Genomic DNA, 16,377 nt, shown 5'->3' with positions numbered 1-16,377 from the left:
TTCCAGAGCGAAACTTCGCTTGTTGTAGTGACACATTGAAGAAACAGCAACAGAGTAAAGCACGCGCGAGCCAATTTCATGGGCCAGAAAAATCGATCTCACACTGGGAACAAGAAGGAACCAGTGGACTCAGACAGGCCCCTATGCATCGTCCCCGCTAAGGTCGCTTCATAATCTATCCCCCACCAAGGGATACCCTGAGGAATCTCCTGAAAGCCCGGGGGCGGGGGGAGGGGGGGTTTTGTTGGGGAATAGATACATACAGATTTTATATATTTGTTGTTGTTAGGTGACGTAACCCATTGTACAACAGATCTGAATCTCACCCTATCCTGTTAGAGTCACTGTGTGAATCCATCTTTTTGAGAGTCTTCCACATTCTTCACCCCCGCCCACCCCCACCCCACTAGATCCTACACATTTCCCAGTATGGTGTTCTTTTCCAAGGACGGGCTGTTCCTAACATGTCCAAAGCAAAGCATGTGAGACTAATTTTCATCATGCTTGCCTCTAAGGAGCAAATATGTCTTCTAAGACATATTTGTTCTTTTTGGCAATCCGTGGGATATTCAGTACTCTTCTCCAACACCACAATTCATATATTGCATATATATATTTTTTTTTTTTCTGGTGACCTGTTCTATAGGGAGTTCAAATCCACTAGCAGATCTTGAAGAGAAAAATGAGCAATATCCTCCCAAGCGATTTATAGTCTGAAAACTGGCTGGAGGGTCAGCCCTGAGTTGTTTCCAAGGAGTGAAAGAGTGATATATGCGTAACTGGAAACCTAAAAGAAATATCTTCCATCTCTGCTGGCTGCCATTATGTAATGTCTCACAGTGTTTCCCGGGCTCCCTCCACGCAGTCTCATTTACTGCCTGGGCTGTGCTTCCAGCTTTATTAGAGACTTCCAAACTGTTCTCCATAAAACGGAGCCCTATGTACATTGGCTCTTGACACAGTTTGAACTTTCAAAGTATGCCTGTTTTAGGAAGGCCAATCAGGAGAATGGTAAATGGTATGCAAGGCTGTATTTTGGACTCCTCTTTTTAAAAATGGTAATATTTCAAGCCCATTTGAAAGAAGAAAAGTTAATTCTGAAATAATTTTAAGCTTACAGAAAAGTTGCAAAAATAACACATAGAGTTCCTGTATACCTGCCACCCAGATTTCCCTAATGTTTACTCCCTACATAACCAAAGTGTGATTGTCAAAACCAGGAGATTAACATGTTTTTGTTGTGATGTGTCATCGAGTCACCTACAACTCATAGCGACCCTATGTACATCAGCTCTGAGCTCTGCCCTATCTAAAAAACAAGAAATCCCAGTTCTATGAGCTGTAAATTTTTTTTAAGTATGTTGATTCTTTTTAGTGAAAGAAAAACAGCCTTTTCCATGGGTGACAAGTGAACTGAAGGTCAGAAGGAAGGTGGCTTGGGTGCTCAGCAACTCAAGCTCTAAATCCCAGAAGTGGTCAGAGAAGACCCTCAGCCTGGGAGCTTGGAGCATTTGATGCAGCAGAGGGATTCCTCTCGTCGGGTGGCTGGGTCGACCAACCTGCCCATGGTCAATAGACTGGAATCAGTGAGTCACTGGGTGATTTCCACTTGCAGTGGGTTGGCATGATTAGTTAACAATCTTCTTGGGTGGCATTAAATTAAGGAATAACACAGAGACCTCAGAGAGAAGATTATTCAGTTGGATTCTGAATCACAATCAGGAAATAGTCTTTATCTGGTGCAACCTTAATTTCATTTTTCTTAGAGTGAATTCAAAGGAAATTGAGGTCATTCTGGGGGGCGATTTCTCACACCGTGCTCCGTGCCTTCAAGATGAAGTTGTGTATGAGGTTGGCATACTGTGTGGTCGTGGAATTGTCCATGGTTCTTTTGATGGGGATGCCTTCTGTGTTCACCACGATGATTCCCTCCATGCCCTTCTGGCTCTGCAGTAGTTGTAAATATTTAGAGTCACAGACAACCTCATCTTTCCTCCTCTGAGCAGCTGGTGGGTTTGAGCTAATGACTTTCTGTTAACATCCAAACCCTTAAAGTGCTAACTTGCATATATATTACTACTGACTAATTACAGATATTAGAATGCTACTGGCTTTCCCAAATAACATCTTTTTTAGCATAGTTTTAGATTTACTGAAAAAGTGCAGATACAGTGTTTTTTTATACCCGTGACTAGATCCCTCTGTTACTGTAAACATTATTTTCAGTTTTATATGGTTATTGTTGAAAATTAACACAGCATGTCATACATCAAATCAATAGTTTCCACACATACAATTTAGTAACATTGATTATACTCTACAACTTGTGCAATCATTCTCATTCTTCTCTGCTGAGTTAGCCCTCCCTTATTAACATAAACTCACTGCACCCCAAGTTTCCTATTTAATCTTTTGATATACTTTTATCAATCTGATTGCCTATAGAAAGTTCCTATAAGAGTATAATGGTCAGAGCAGACATTCTTTATTTTAATTATTAAAGCTAAATAATTGTTTGGGTTTTAAGACTTCAGGAGACATTTTGGTTAAAGATTTAAAGATTGTTATGTCAGGGTGGTAGTTTTTTGGGCCTTTTTTTATAATTTTTTTAACAATTTTTATTTTATTCTTTTTTATGTGTGTACTGTCAAATCGGATCTGACTGGTACAGGAGGAGATTGCCCCTCCTTCTCCAGCAGAGCATCTGGTGGATTCACACTGAGTACCTCTGGGATTGCAGTGCAGCTCCTTGCCACTAGGCCACCTGAGTTCCCAAGGGTGGTAGTTTTAAGGTTTCATCCAATGTTTGTAGCTCCATGAAGTCTGGAGTGCATGAAAATTTGAAATTCAGTTCTGCATTTCCCTCTGTTTTGACCAGAATCCTAGAAAATCTTCCATAAGAACGTTCACCAATGAGAACCAGGCCCACTTCTCCCTATTATCAACATCTTATGTATGGTACATTTGTCACCATGAACGAATCAATGATAATACATTATTATTAACTAAAATACCTGCTTTATTTAGATCCCCCTACTATTTACCTAGTGTCCCTTTCCTGTTCCAGGATCCTCCCCAAATATCATATTACATTTAGTCATCATGTCTCCTCCTCCTGGCTATGACAGTATCTCAACTTTCCTTGGTTTTAGTGACTTTGATGATTCTGAGGCATATGACTCAGGTATTTTTGTAGAGTATTCCTTAGTTGGGAATTATCTGATATTTTCCTCATGATTAGGCCAGGTTTTTGGGAAGAAGAACTGCAAAGGTAAAGCATTTTCATCACATCATATCAAGGGTCTTTGCAGGATGGTTTTGTTGGTAGGTCCGATTGAGTTGGTGCTGACACATCCCCACTCCATCTACAGGAGAACAATATGGGTCCTGCACCCTCTCCACAGTCTCTGTTGTGCGTAAGTCCACTGTGCTGATTCATCTCAAGGAAGAGTTTCCTGGGTTTTGCTGCTTTATGAAGCTTATTTCTCTCTATAACATTTCCAAAATATGTGAGACGAAGTCTCACTATTCTTGCTTCTAAGGAGTACTGCATTTCAATCATCTCATATGTATGTGAAAGTTGGACAATGAATAAAGGAAAGTGAAGAATAATTGATGCTTTTGAATTATGGTGCTGGCAGAGGCTACTGAGTATACCCGGGACTGCCAAAAGAGCAAACAAATCCATCTTGGAAAATATGCAGCCAGCATGCTATCCAGGATATTAAAAAAATAAAACACAAAACCCCACCCAGTCCCAACCCAAATTCATTGCCGTTGGGTGGATTCTGACTCCTAGAAACCCTATCTCATTGAGTTTCCAAAGCTGTAAATCTTTTCAGAAGCAGACCACCACCCTTTAAATGTTCCTGTGGAGCTCAGACGACCTCATACAAATCGAGACATTGCTTGACTTGTGTATTCTCACTCTCCCATCTGTGTGAGTTCCCCAGTCTCCATCTCTCTTTGTCTTTTCTAAGAACCCTCAGAAGTGTTCCATATTTTTTAATGTGTTTTTAACTTTATTCTTTTTTTAATGACCGGACTGTGGTTATGCATTTTTGGCAAGAATATTGGAAAAATGATGTTGTGTACCACACTAGGGGATGCATGATGTTGCTATATTTTATTGTACTCTTGGCAATTTGGTTAAAGCGATGGCTTCCAGGTTTCTCCACTGTTTACTCCACTGTTTATTCCCCACTTGAAATTAATTGCTATCTGGGGGAGATACTTTCAGATCATGCAAAAAATATCCAGTTTCTCCTCAAACTTCTGCCTGCTAAGTTTTGCATTTGTGAGTGGGTCTTGCCTACAACACATGTTCTAATAGTGACTTTTCAGTCCCCTTATTCCTTTCACTTATTAATTCCTATATCTCTCCCTTGTTAATTTATTTATTCCATTATTATTTACATTGGTATGGACTCACAGACATTTATTTGTGAGTTTTATTCCAATGTTTTGGAAGCAGGAGTGGCATCCACTTCCTAAATAACATGCCTCTGGGAACTCTGTAAACTTTGATAAATGTCGATAGTTGTAGAGGGGCTTCAGGCCTTTTGTTCATAAGGTTGCTATGAGTCATGCTCGACTCGAAGGCAGTCATCAACAACAACAACATTTCAATGTTATTATTTATTTATTTATTGCTCAAGTAGTTTTTGGCTTTGACCACCAAAAGCTTCTTTGAGATGACTGTGTCCTTTCAAAAAACCCTTATCAATTTTGGAGCATGATGTGACAAAGTGCTCCAGGCTCATATTGTATTTTTCTGGTACTAGTGCTGGAACCAACCATTTTCCAAGGGACCCTGGTTCTTTTTGTTGGGGAATCACATTTTGAAACCTAGATCTGGACACTAGCTGTGTTCATTACTACTGTGGATTTGTCTTTGTCTCTAGGTTCTCTGAGTAGACAGAGTTACAAAATATATGTATTGTAACACAAAGACACACATATACTTATCTGTTTATGTGTATGTGTGTGTGTATGTGTATGTGTGTGTGTGTGTGTGTGTGTGTGTGTGTGTGTGTATACTTATTTCTGTACCTAGCAATCATCACTCTCGGCACTAATAGTCAGGAAGTGAAAAGATGAATTACATTGGGAAAAATCTGCTTTCAGGGACTGCTCCTAAGTGCTAAAGAGCAATGATGTCAGTCTAGAGACTAAGGTGAGCCTGATCCAGGCCATGGTCTTTGCAATTACTTGCTATGCATCAGAGAGCTGGATGATGACTAAGGATGACAGAAGAAGAATTGATGCCTTTAAGTAGTGGTGCTGGAGAAGAGTATTGAACATACCATGTACCACCAGGAAAATGGTCTGTCTTCGAGAGAGTGAAACCAAGTTTCTTCTTAGAGGCAAGGATTTTGAAGCTCCAACTCACAGACTTTGGGCACGAGTCCAGGAGGGACTAGTCTTTGGAGAAGGACATCATGCTTTGAAGGATGGAGGGACCTCACAGGAGAGGAAGACCCTGAAAGAGATGCATTGATATGGTGACTGGTGCAATGGGATTAGGTGTGTTGGAGAGAGTGAGACTGGTTCAGAATAAGGTAGGGTTCAGAGCTATTATGAGGTCATATTATTATGAGTCGTGGGTGACTCGGTGTCACATAACAAAAATAACAACAACAAAGCCATCTTTGTATACATATATACATATCAACATTCATTTTAAAAGACATGAGTTTATTCTGATAAATCCAATTCCAGTGCAACACTAAAGGGTCTGCTTCAGCCTTCCCTTTTCACTTATTTGTAAATTCCTTCTTCCCTAATGAGAAAATCAGCTTTCATTAATGACAGCATGTTTTCTTGTTTGCTTCTGCCACCACCATAATATTAACCACTTTATCCAAAACCACAGTATCTCCATATCATTGGATCTGAGCAGTAATTAATTTCACAGTAAAGAAAATGCAACAATGGTCTTATGTTCATGAAATCAACTAATCTTATGTCATACTGTATCACCCAGAATTGCCTAGCCTAATTAAAAACTGGAATGGGTTACTGAAGACTCAGTTATGGTACCAGCTGGGAGAAAATACCATGAAATGATGGGCTCTTGTCTTGCATGTTGGCATTTGTTACTCCCAGATGTATGTTGTTAGTAGAGAAACTAATCAAATAGCTGTGAGGTGCCAGTGGGGTCCACTCTGACTTGTAACGACCCTGTGGATTGAAACCTAGTCCATTAAGCTCATTATTGAAGTCACTGTCAGTTCATCTCATTGAAGGACTTCCTCTCCTTTGCTGACCTACTTTTCCAAGCACAAATCCTTTTCTAAGGATTGTTCCCCTTAATAACACTCTCGAATATGTTAGATGAAGTCTCACCATCTTTGTTTCCGGTATCACTGCAGTTGCATTTCTTTCGAGAGAACAGTTTGTTCTTTTGTCAGTGCATAATTTGCTCAATAGTCTTTGCCAACACCACAATTCACAAGCATGGGTTTCCCCTTGGTTTTCTATATCCACTGCCCAAACTTCATATGCACGTGAAGCAACTGAAAAGATTATGACTCAGATAAGGCACGTTTTAGTTTTTAAACGGACGTCTTTGTCCTTCAGTGCATAAAAGAGATCCTTGGCAACAGATTTCCCCAATGCAACGTGTCTTTGATTTCTTGACTACTGCTACCATGGGTGTTGATTGGGAGTCCAAGTGAAACGAAATTGTTGATAACATCGATATTTCTCCATTTGTCATTATGTTATTTATTGGCCCATCTGTGAGAATATCTTTATGGTGAGGCATAATTCATGCTGATGGGTTTAGTACTTCAAGTCCTTTTTACTTTCAGCAACAAAGATTGTGTCATCTGTATACTGTTGCAACAATGCAAGTTGTTGAAGAGTCTTCCTCCAGTCTTGATGCCACATTCTTCTTCATATAGGTCAACTTCTTGGATTATTTGCTCAACATACAGATTGAATAAGTATGGTGAAAAGATACAACCTTAATACACACTTTTCCTGGTTTTAAACCCACAGTGCCTGCTCATTCTATTTGAGTGACTGATTCTTGGTCTATGTACAGGCTCTGCTTGAACACAGTTAAGGAATTATCTTTTTTTTTCCCCAATGGTATCCATATTTATCATGACTCATACAGTCAAAGGCATTTGCATAGCAACTTTCTAATATTTTCTGTTTTCAGGAGGCTTTCATCAGACATCAGCAATGATATTAACTTGTTCCATTTTTCAACCTCTTCTGAGTCAATCTCTTCTAAATTAAATTTTAATTTCTTGCAGTTCTTTGTCAATGTACTGTTCTAGTCATTTTTTAAAAAAGACTCTTCAGCAAGACTTCACTTAAATGTAATAGCAATGTTTTATCTGGCAATTTTCACATTCTGTTGGGTTACTTTTTTCTTTTTCCACATTTAAAAAAAATTGGTTTTTGTACAATAATTCATTTACGTTGTATTTCATTGTGTTCCATACAATTGCTCACTTATATTGTTTCATACAATTAATCATACGCCCTCTAGCCCATATAATTAGTTACCATTGATCTATGCATATTATTATACTGTCTTTTCAAGTCCCATGTGAATCCTTCCCATTCCCTCCCCCTCCTTCCAACCCACCCACTCAAGTCTGTTACCCTAGTGATTTCTACTCTTCTTCCTTCCTTCTTTCCCTGTTAGACATTTATCCATCTTAGTAGTTATCTATTTTCACAATAATGGTCTTATGCAGCATATGTCCTTATGAGACTGAGCAAAATGCTCTCCAGCCTCTCCCATGTTGTATAGTATTTTACTAAGTCGTTGCTCCTTAGTGCTGCATAGTATTCCCTTCTGTGAATATACTATAATTTTCCAATCCATGTTTTTTTATGGGTATTTGGGCTGTTTCCATATTCTTGCTCTTGTAAATAATGCTGCTATGAACATAGGTGTACATTTCTCTGTTTATGTCTCAGTTCTGTTTTCCAGTTCCTAGCAGTGGAATAGCTGAGTCATATGGAATTTCTGTGTTTACCTTTTTGAGGAAACACCAAACTGCCTTCCAGAGTGGTTGTACCATTTCACCATCCCACCAGCAGTGCATGAGACTTCCAATCTCTCCACATTCTCTCCAGCATTTATTACTTGCTATCTTGTTAAATTTAGCTACTGCTTACTGGGGTGAGATGGTTTTGATTTGTATCTCTCTGATTGCCAGTAATCTTGAGCATTACTTCATTTGTCTATTGGCCATCTGAAAAGTCTTTCCATGTCTTTTGGCTATTTTGTGATTGGGTTACCACAGAGGAAGATCCCCAGTGAGAAAGACTGACACCATGACTTCAGCAATTGGCTGTATCAGAGATGATGAGAATGGCACAGGATAGGGCAGGGTTCAGGCAAGCTGTTCATAAGTTGTAATCAATTCAAAGACTCTTAACGACAACAGCTAATAATGATAAGCCTGTCTTCATGTGTTTGTCATCTAAATTTCTTCTTCAGCAAAATGTCATTTTATGGTTTTTGCTAACTTTAAAATTGGATTGTTTGTCTCTTTGTTGTTGATGTGCTGTGCTTTTCTATATATTTTAGAGACTAGGCCTTTGCCAGATATATTGTTGCCAAATATTTCCCCCAATAGTTAGGTTCTCGTTTTACATTTTTCAAAAGTCTTTCTATGTAAACCAGCATTAACTTTTAGGAGGTCTTAATTGTTGTCTAGTTTATTTTCTGCTGCTTGTACATTTCTGATTATGCTTGATAGTTTATTTATACCATAAATTAAGGCCTCTAGACTTGATTCTATGTTTTGTACTTTGATAATTTTTTAAGTCTTAGAAAGGGGCTCTCATGACCTGGTGGCAAGAAGCTGCACTGCCATTCTGAAGGCACACAGTTCAAGTCTACCAGCTTCTCTGTGAGAGAAGGATGGGCAATCCACTCCTGTGCAATTAACTGCCTCTGAAAACCCGCTAGAGGGTCAGCTATGGGTTGGTTCTGACTCGACAGTCCACAAAAACAAAAAGTTTAATCCTAAGCTTTGTACTTCGATGATTTTTTTTTATTATTTTAAAGTCTTACATCCAGGTCCTTGATCCATTTTGAGTCAGATTTTTTAAAATATAGATTGAGATATAAGTCTTATTTAATTTTTTGGCAAATGGTGATCCAATCTTGCCAGAGCCATTTGTTTAAAAAAAACTGTCTTTTCCCAGTTAACTGCCATTTAGCCCTTTGTTGAAGATCAGGTGTTTGTAGGGGATTGGGTTGATATTATTGCTGAGTTCTTTCGTGCCTGTCCTTTTACCAGCACTAGGCTGTTTTGAATACCTTAACAAGATAGCAGATTTTGAAATTTGAATGTCAATTTATTTTTGTTGTTGGGTGCCCAAAATAAATTATTAAAGTCCATCTAGCTCCATGTTGGAGATCTGGTGGTGTAGCGTTGCTAGCCGAAAAGTCAGCCAGTTGATTCTACCAGCTGGGAGAAAAGATGGGCAGTTTCTGCAAATCATCTCACATCTACCTCACGGGTCGGCGCCATGTTAAATTTTGTCGGTAGAGGGCGCTGGAGAGACACCGAAGAGACTGGAGTCCAAGACTTGGTCCCTCTGGCAGCCGCTGCAGCGCAGGCTGCTTCTTCAGCGCGTAGCTCCCGAGGCGCGTGCAGCTTTGTTAGCGTCCAGTTCCAGCATTGGGGGTCTTGTCCAGCATCTGCAATGAAGGCAGCTTCTTCAGCAGACGGCGTCTGCGGTGTCTAAAGGTCAGCAACACCCAGTGGCCAGCCGTTTTCTATGACACCCGCTTTAAGATTTCAGAACTGAATGTGTCTCTAGAGAAAGAAACAGGAACAGCTCTCCCGGTACCACGGAAGGTAGATTTCTGTCAAGTCCTGCCAGGGCCAGCAGCACAGCAACTTCTTTGCCTTCAAGAGAGCCTGTGTCCTGTTCTCTCCAGCAAAGTCTGGATCTCAGGCTGGGTCAGGGAGACGTTTCCTTGGGTGGTCTCTCCAATCTGATGGTCCATAGTTAATAAACTTTGCTCATTCAAATTACTGAGGTGGGGGGAGGACTGGGCAGGGAGAAAAGTGCAACAATGAATGAATGGAAATCCAAAATCTCTGTACATGCTCATTAAAATTATTAAAATAAAATCTAAAAAAACCCAACAAATTACTGAGTGGTTGCTATCTGCTAATTGGACCGACCATATTATTGTTGTTGTTGACCCCACTGCCCCAGTCACTGTGACAAACCCTCTCACCCAGGGTCTTACACAAAATTACAAACTACAGGTTTTGTGTGCAATCGTTTTCTCCATCAGTCTTACACCATCCAGGGAAAATGGAACGCTTCACAATGGGACAGTCTTGTTTTAACACGGTAGAATTCTGAGGAGCTTAGGAAAAGCTCAGAACATGTTGTTAAATGAGGGACTAAAGCTAATTACAGAATTATAGATGTAATAAAATACCGTCACCGTTATCTACTGCTCTGAGGACAGAAATATCACAAGTGCTTTAACAGACAGAAATTTATTTCAGTTTTGGGCTAGAAATCTAAATTCAGAGAACTGACTAGGAGAAGGCCCTTTACTCTTTAACTTCCGTTTCTCATGTTTTCTCATCCCGTTTTCTCATGTGACTTGGTATCTATTCCCCAAATCTGCCTCTGTCAATTGCTTGTTCAGTCTCGTTTGTATCTCCAAAGAGATTGACCTAAAGCACACCCTATACTAATAGTATTTCATTAATCTAACAAAGAAAATAATTCCTAAATGAAATTATAACCACAGTTTTAGGGGTTAAGATCTAGAAAAATAAATAAGAAAAGATTTCCAGTAATATATATCAAACCAAAATATGTGGTTACATTTGGAGAGGAACTTAGGACTCTAGGAGGAAGTTTTCAAAAGAAATATTGTTTGTTGTATTTTCATTAAAAAATAGGAATATGAAGTATTCATTTCCTAGGTTTCGAGAAACTGAAAACCAAAACCACAGCAATTGAGTTAAATGTCAACTAGAGCGACCCTACACTACAAGTATATAACCTACAGCCCTGAAGTTGTGTGTAACATCAAGTTGGAACTGACTCACAGCTGACCCTCCAGTGGGTTTTCAGAGGTAGTAAATTGCTGATTGCCTTTCTTTTTCCCAGAGAGCAGCTGGTAGATTTGAACCACACAGCACAATTCCTTACCACTAAAGTGTGCCTAGTTCAGACTATGGTCTTTTCAATCACTTACTATGCTGCTGAGAGCTGGACTATGAATAAGGATGACAGAAAAAGAATTGATGCCTTTGAACTGAGGTGTTGAAGAAGAGTATTGCACATCCCATACACTGCCAAAAGAACAAACAGATGTCTTAGAAACTGTGCAGCCAGAGCGCTCCTGGAAGGCAAGGATGTCTCTTTGAACATGTCTCATATACTTTGGGCACGTTGCTAGGAAACAGTTCCTCGGAGAAGAACATCAGGCCAAAGAGAGGGAGAACCTTAACTAAGAGGATTGACACGGTGATTGCAGCAACGGACTGAAGTGAATCAGAGATGGTGAGGATGGCACAGGATAGGCCAGGGTTCAGGTCTGTGGTTCATAGGGTCACTGTGAGTCGTACTGAACTCAACAGCACCTAATAACAATAACAAGCTCCCAGAAACTAGAGCTACCCACTAGGGATTCCAGGGCTATGAATCTTTACAGATGCAGACAGCTTCACCTTTCTCTCATGGAGTAGCTGGTAGGTTCACATCACAGATCTTTTTGGTTAGCAGCTGAATACTTTGACCAGTATGTTGGCAGGTCTCATTTACCACAAACTAGGTGGCTTAACATGACAGAAGTCTATTCTCTCATGGTTCTGGAAACAAGATACCAGCAAAGTTAAGAACAGAGGGCTTTGAGAGGGAGATTGCTCTCTGCCTGTCTTCTGGCAAATTCCTGCAATCCTTAGCACTCTGTGGTTTGTAGAGGTATCGTTTCGATCTCAGCCTGAGTTGTTGTATGACATTCTTCCCTGCATGTGCCTGGCTCTATGGGTTTGGGGTTGTTTTTTACCTTCTTATAAGACTCTCAACTCTCATTGCCATTGAATCTAAAATGGCTTAAAATTGACCCTTCAGTGCATTTCTGAGGCTGTAAATCAGGGAAATTGTCAATTTTTCTACTGCAGAATTGCTGGTGGATTCTAATTGTCTGAGAGGCTCGGCTTGTAGGCTACACCACCACTAGAGGGCTCTCCTTATAAAGATGTTAGTCAGAAGGATGTAAATCAGATTAGGGCCCTTCCTACGCAAGTTAATGCTCTAATTACATTAAATTCAATTACATTCACAGCCTCAAATACCAGGGGTTAGGATAAATTGAACTCAAAGCGATGTGTTTAGGTATTTTATAACTAAGCACAAACGAGTAAACAAAATACCAACTACATTAACTGGATTTCAAATCTTTCAGAGGAACCACAACCCAATGTGAAAACAAGTAGAATTGACATATCCACTCAGGGACCACCCTTTCTACAGGAAACTTGGGACAATGACAAGGAACACCCCTCCACTCCCAAGTGAAAGATATGAATCCTTTTCTGAAAGTTCCCTGCCAGTAGAGCTTGCTGTCTGCCTGTAAAATCAAGTATGGTGAGCAAAGCTATAATCTAGTCTCTAGACTTACACCATCTACCCATCACTTGGACAGTTAAGCTGACACATAATTGTAACCATACAGCCATTCTCACCCTTAGATAGCTTGCTTTTCTAACAATAGCTTCTTGCATTTCATTTTGTTTAATTCATTGGTATCTCTGAGACTCTTTGATCCTTCCCCCCCCCCCTTTAATTGCTAGAGAGAAAGCTCGGTTGGCCTAGTGGACAGAAAGTGATGCTGCCAAGCCAAAGATTAGTGACTTTAATCCACAGCCCTCAGGCTTGTTTTTGTTTTTGGTTATTCTTCTAGGTCGTATAGCCCTGGTCTGTCCACTTGCTGTACTGAGGTAACTCACTGTTGCTGTGATGCTGAACACAGTGACACTGATGTGTCAAATGTGATAATGGATGGTTACCCATGGTGGACAGTGTTTGGTGGAGCTCCCCGATTAAAACAAGCTTGGAAGCAGGAGTGGCATCCACTTCTGATATAGCTTGCCTCCAGAAACCTTATGAACCTGGAGAAAAGATGAAAGTTATACAAGTGCTCAGATCTTTCATTCATAGGGTCGCTATGAGTTGCCTATGACTCGATGGTACTTAACAACAACAATAACAACAACAACAATTTAATTGCTACCAGCTTTGTCTCCTGAGTCTCATTTATGTGTGAATAACAATGTTTCAGCTATAGGTGGCTTAGTGGTGAGGAACTGTGCTGCAATCCCAAAGGTACCTGGTTCAAATCCACCAGCTGCTCTGCCAGAGAAGGATGGACAATCTTCTCCCATGTGATTTACTGTCTCTGAAAAACCCACTGGAGGGTCAGCTATGGTCTGGTTCTGATTCGAAGGCACACAACGACAACAAGAACTTACCACTTAGATTCTCTAGTTAACATCTGTCTGTTCCTGCTTTATCACATTGCTGTGCTGCTGTACCAGTAGGTTTTCAGAGGCAGTTAATGGCACAGGGGGAGATTGCCCATCTTTCTCCCATGGAGCAGCTCAAACTGGGTGCCTTTGGTATTGCAGTGCAACATCTTGCCACAAGGCCACCAGAGATCACTGAAATATAACTCTACTTTTTGTAAAAGACACTGTCTGCTAAGACTTTTTCATTGGCTGGACTACAAGATAGGTGAGCTGAGAGGGAGAGTTAAGGAGAGGGGGAGGGTAAGGGGAGGAAGTGGGGAGAGGGAAGGAAGAGGGAGAGAGGAAGAGGAAGGGGAGAGAAGAAACTGATGATTGAGGACAGAGCTCTTGGCTTTCTGTTGTTGTCATGGGTGAGGGGAGAAGGAAGACGTTCTTACATTGAAATAAAATACCAAAGATGAAGTTTACATCAAATGTCTTCAAGTCTGTACTAAATAATCTTTCCCACTACCTCCTGCCTGGCCCAGAGGAAAATTTTCCAAAAATCTAGAGTCTTAGTCCTATTACATGAAATTAAAAGAAAGAAAAGAAGATTAAGATGATAACAAGCGAGAAAATGGAGTAAACCACTAATCAAAGACAGAGACACAAATACAATTAGTGTTTCAGGCAAGTTGTTCTGAGGATTCTTGGATAATCCTGAGACATCCAGAGGCCTCACAGTCAGGGAGCCCCATCCCTGCTGGGCCAGAGGAAGGCATTTCCTCTGTGTGTGCGTGTGTATGTGTGTCTAGCTAGAGTTCAGACAATGCAAAATAAACAGTATTTTGCCCAGGCGTTACAATTCCTCCTGGACGGAAATGACTATACCCTTTCCCCTTGTTTTTCTGTTTGCAGTATATTTTCTGGTATTTTAACTTTCAAATCCTCCCACTTGCTCTCTTGCCTTTTAGGAAAATTACTGGTCTTTTCTAATCTTGGAAATTCAAAGCGGTGTACCTTTTGAAAGCTTTCACTGGAGGGAAATTACACACAAAGCAAAGAAATCCTGCTGGCTAAGATTCAGTTCCCTCACATCGGATGTAGACATCACTATATATAGACCTGAAGTGTAGCCTTTTCTCTAGTGAGAAATGCAGGTTATCAACTGGCAGGTGTAGGGTGAGTCTGCTTCAGAGCAGCACCTGTGAGCCCGTGGTCACAATGTCTGGACAGACTGCAGTATTTTGGGGTAGTTGGCTCTTGATTTCTTCTTTTACACTTTAATACTTTCCTGAATGGTACTGAGTATATGTATTATTATAATAATTTTTAAAAGGGCATTTTCATTTTGAAACAAAAGAGCAATGACAAGTGAGAGGAGGAGGGAGTAAAATTATTACGAGGGAAGAATCGGCACTGAGGTTAGAGATTGGCTTCCAAGATCCTTGAAACCTTCGTTGCATCCGCCTCTACATTTATCCTCCCACTAGGCCAACGTCTTTATTGTCCTGGGCTCCTGAAAATACTGACGCTCCTTCCCGTTGTCTATGGTATCGCCAGAATCATTTTCCTCAAATCATGCCATCTCCCCTAACACCTCCTACACATACAACTTAAGAACCTTCAGAACAATCAAACACTCTGCCATCAAGTTGAGTTTGTCATAGCTGCCCCGTGGGGCAGAGCAGAACTGCCCTTAGGGTTTCTGAAGTTGCAAATCATTATGGAAGCCAAAGGCCTTGGCTTTCTCCTATGGAGCCCCTGGTAGGTTTGAATCGCTGACCTTGAGGTCAGCCGTCAAGCGTTTTAGTCACTGCTCCTCCCTTAGAGAAGAAGCCTTTAAGCTAGGGAGTTAGAGAAGAATATCCCATGAGCTGCCAGAAGAGCAAACCAACATGTTTTAGAGGAAGCTCAACAAGGACATTCGTTAGAGGTAACAATGATGAAATGTCATCTCATCTCCTTTGGGCATGTTGTTTAGAAGGACCAGCTCTTGGGAAAAGACATTATGCTGGGAAAAGTTGAGGGGCAGAGAGAGATAGGAAAACCCTCGAGAAGATGGATCCAGATAGAGACTGAAGCAATAAGTTCAAGGATATCAGAGATCATAAGGATGAAACAGAACAGGGCAAGGTTCAGACCTATAATTGTTCATAGGCTCACTGAGTTGTGGTCAACTTGATGGCATTTAACAACCACCACCACCACCATAATCCCAACCACAACCACCATCTCCCTTTTAAATATGCTTGGCTCAAACCCCTCAGTTCTCAAGATCGGCCTCCTCCGGCCCCTGCTCCAGTCTCCTCTCCCCTTTCTCACTGTGGTTCTAGCTCCTGAACTCTTTGCTGCCTCAGGGCACGCGAACTCATCCTTTTGCCCAGGCAGCCCCTCTCCTCCGAGTCTCCATGCGTGGGGCCTGGGAAACTGCATGTTAGATATGTCCTTCACGTGACTCTCACGTGCGCTCACTTTAAAAGTCCCTGTTCTGGAGGGCTGACTTTTGGTAGGTCTTTAAGAGTCAGAGAGCAAGAGTACAATCATGTACAGACACGTGGAATACGATAGGCACCCTTCAGCCCTTCCTGAGGCAAGGTGGACCTTCTGGGCTGAGATGGTCTCTAAGCAGGGCTCACTGAAAGAATGAGGGAGGCTTTAGTGTCTCCAAGTTCTGCCATCAAAGGTAATAGTGGCCAGAATTTCAGCCAGGAATTCATTTATTACCAACTTAAACATATAATAGATAAAACAGCTAAGGTAGGATGTGGGGAACCAGCCAGGAAGAATTTTGAAGCACACACCCATACTGACAGGTAATTTATCACTGGGAAAATACTGTGCTCATCTGGGTTAGAGGCCCTCTTGAAAGCACATTCTTGAAAACATCAGCCAATTGTCAAACACT

At 40.9% G+C, this 16,377-nt stretch overlaps 1 pseudogene; it reads right to left on the bottom strand.

The window, feature by feature from the left end:
* Positions 1-1,692: 1,692 nt before the first annotated feature.
* On the bottom strand, positions 1,693-9,512 carry LOC102847487 (annotated as a pseudogene).
* Positions 9,513-16,377: the final 6,865 nt, after the last annotated feature.

The sequence above is a fragment of the Elephantulus edwardii genome, unplaced genomic scaffold (genome assembly GCF_000299155.1).
Source record: "Elephantulus edwardii isolate Elephantulus edwardi_28Jun2011 unplaced genomic scaffold, EleEdw1.0 scaffold00113, whole genome shotgun sequence".
NCBI classification, from domain to species: Eukaryota; Metazoa; Chordata; class Mammalia; order Macroscelidea; family Macroscelididae; genus Elephantulus; species Elephantulus edwardii.
Note: the sequence above shows the minus strand (reverse complement) of the source record. Positions and strands in the feature narration are given on the sequence as shown.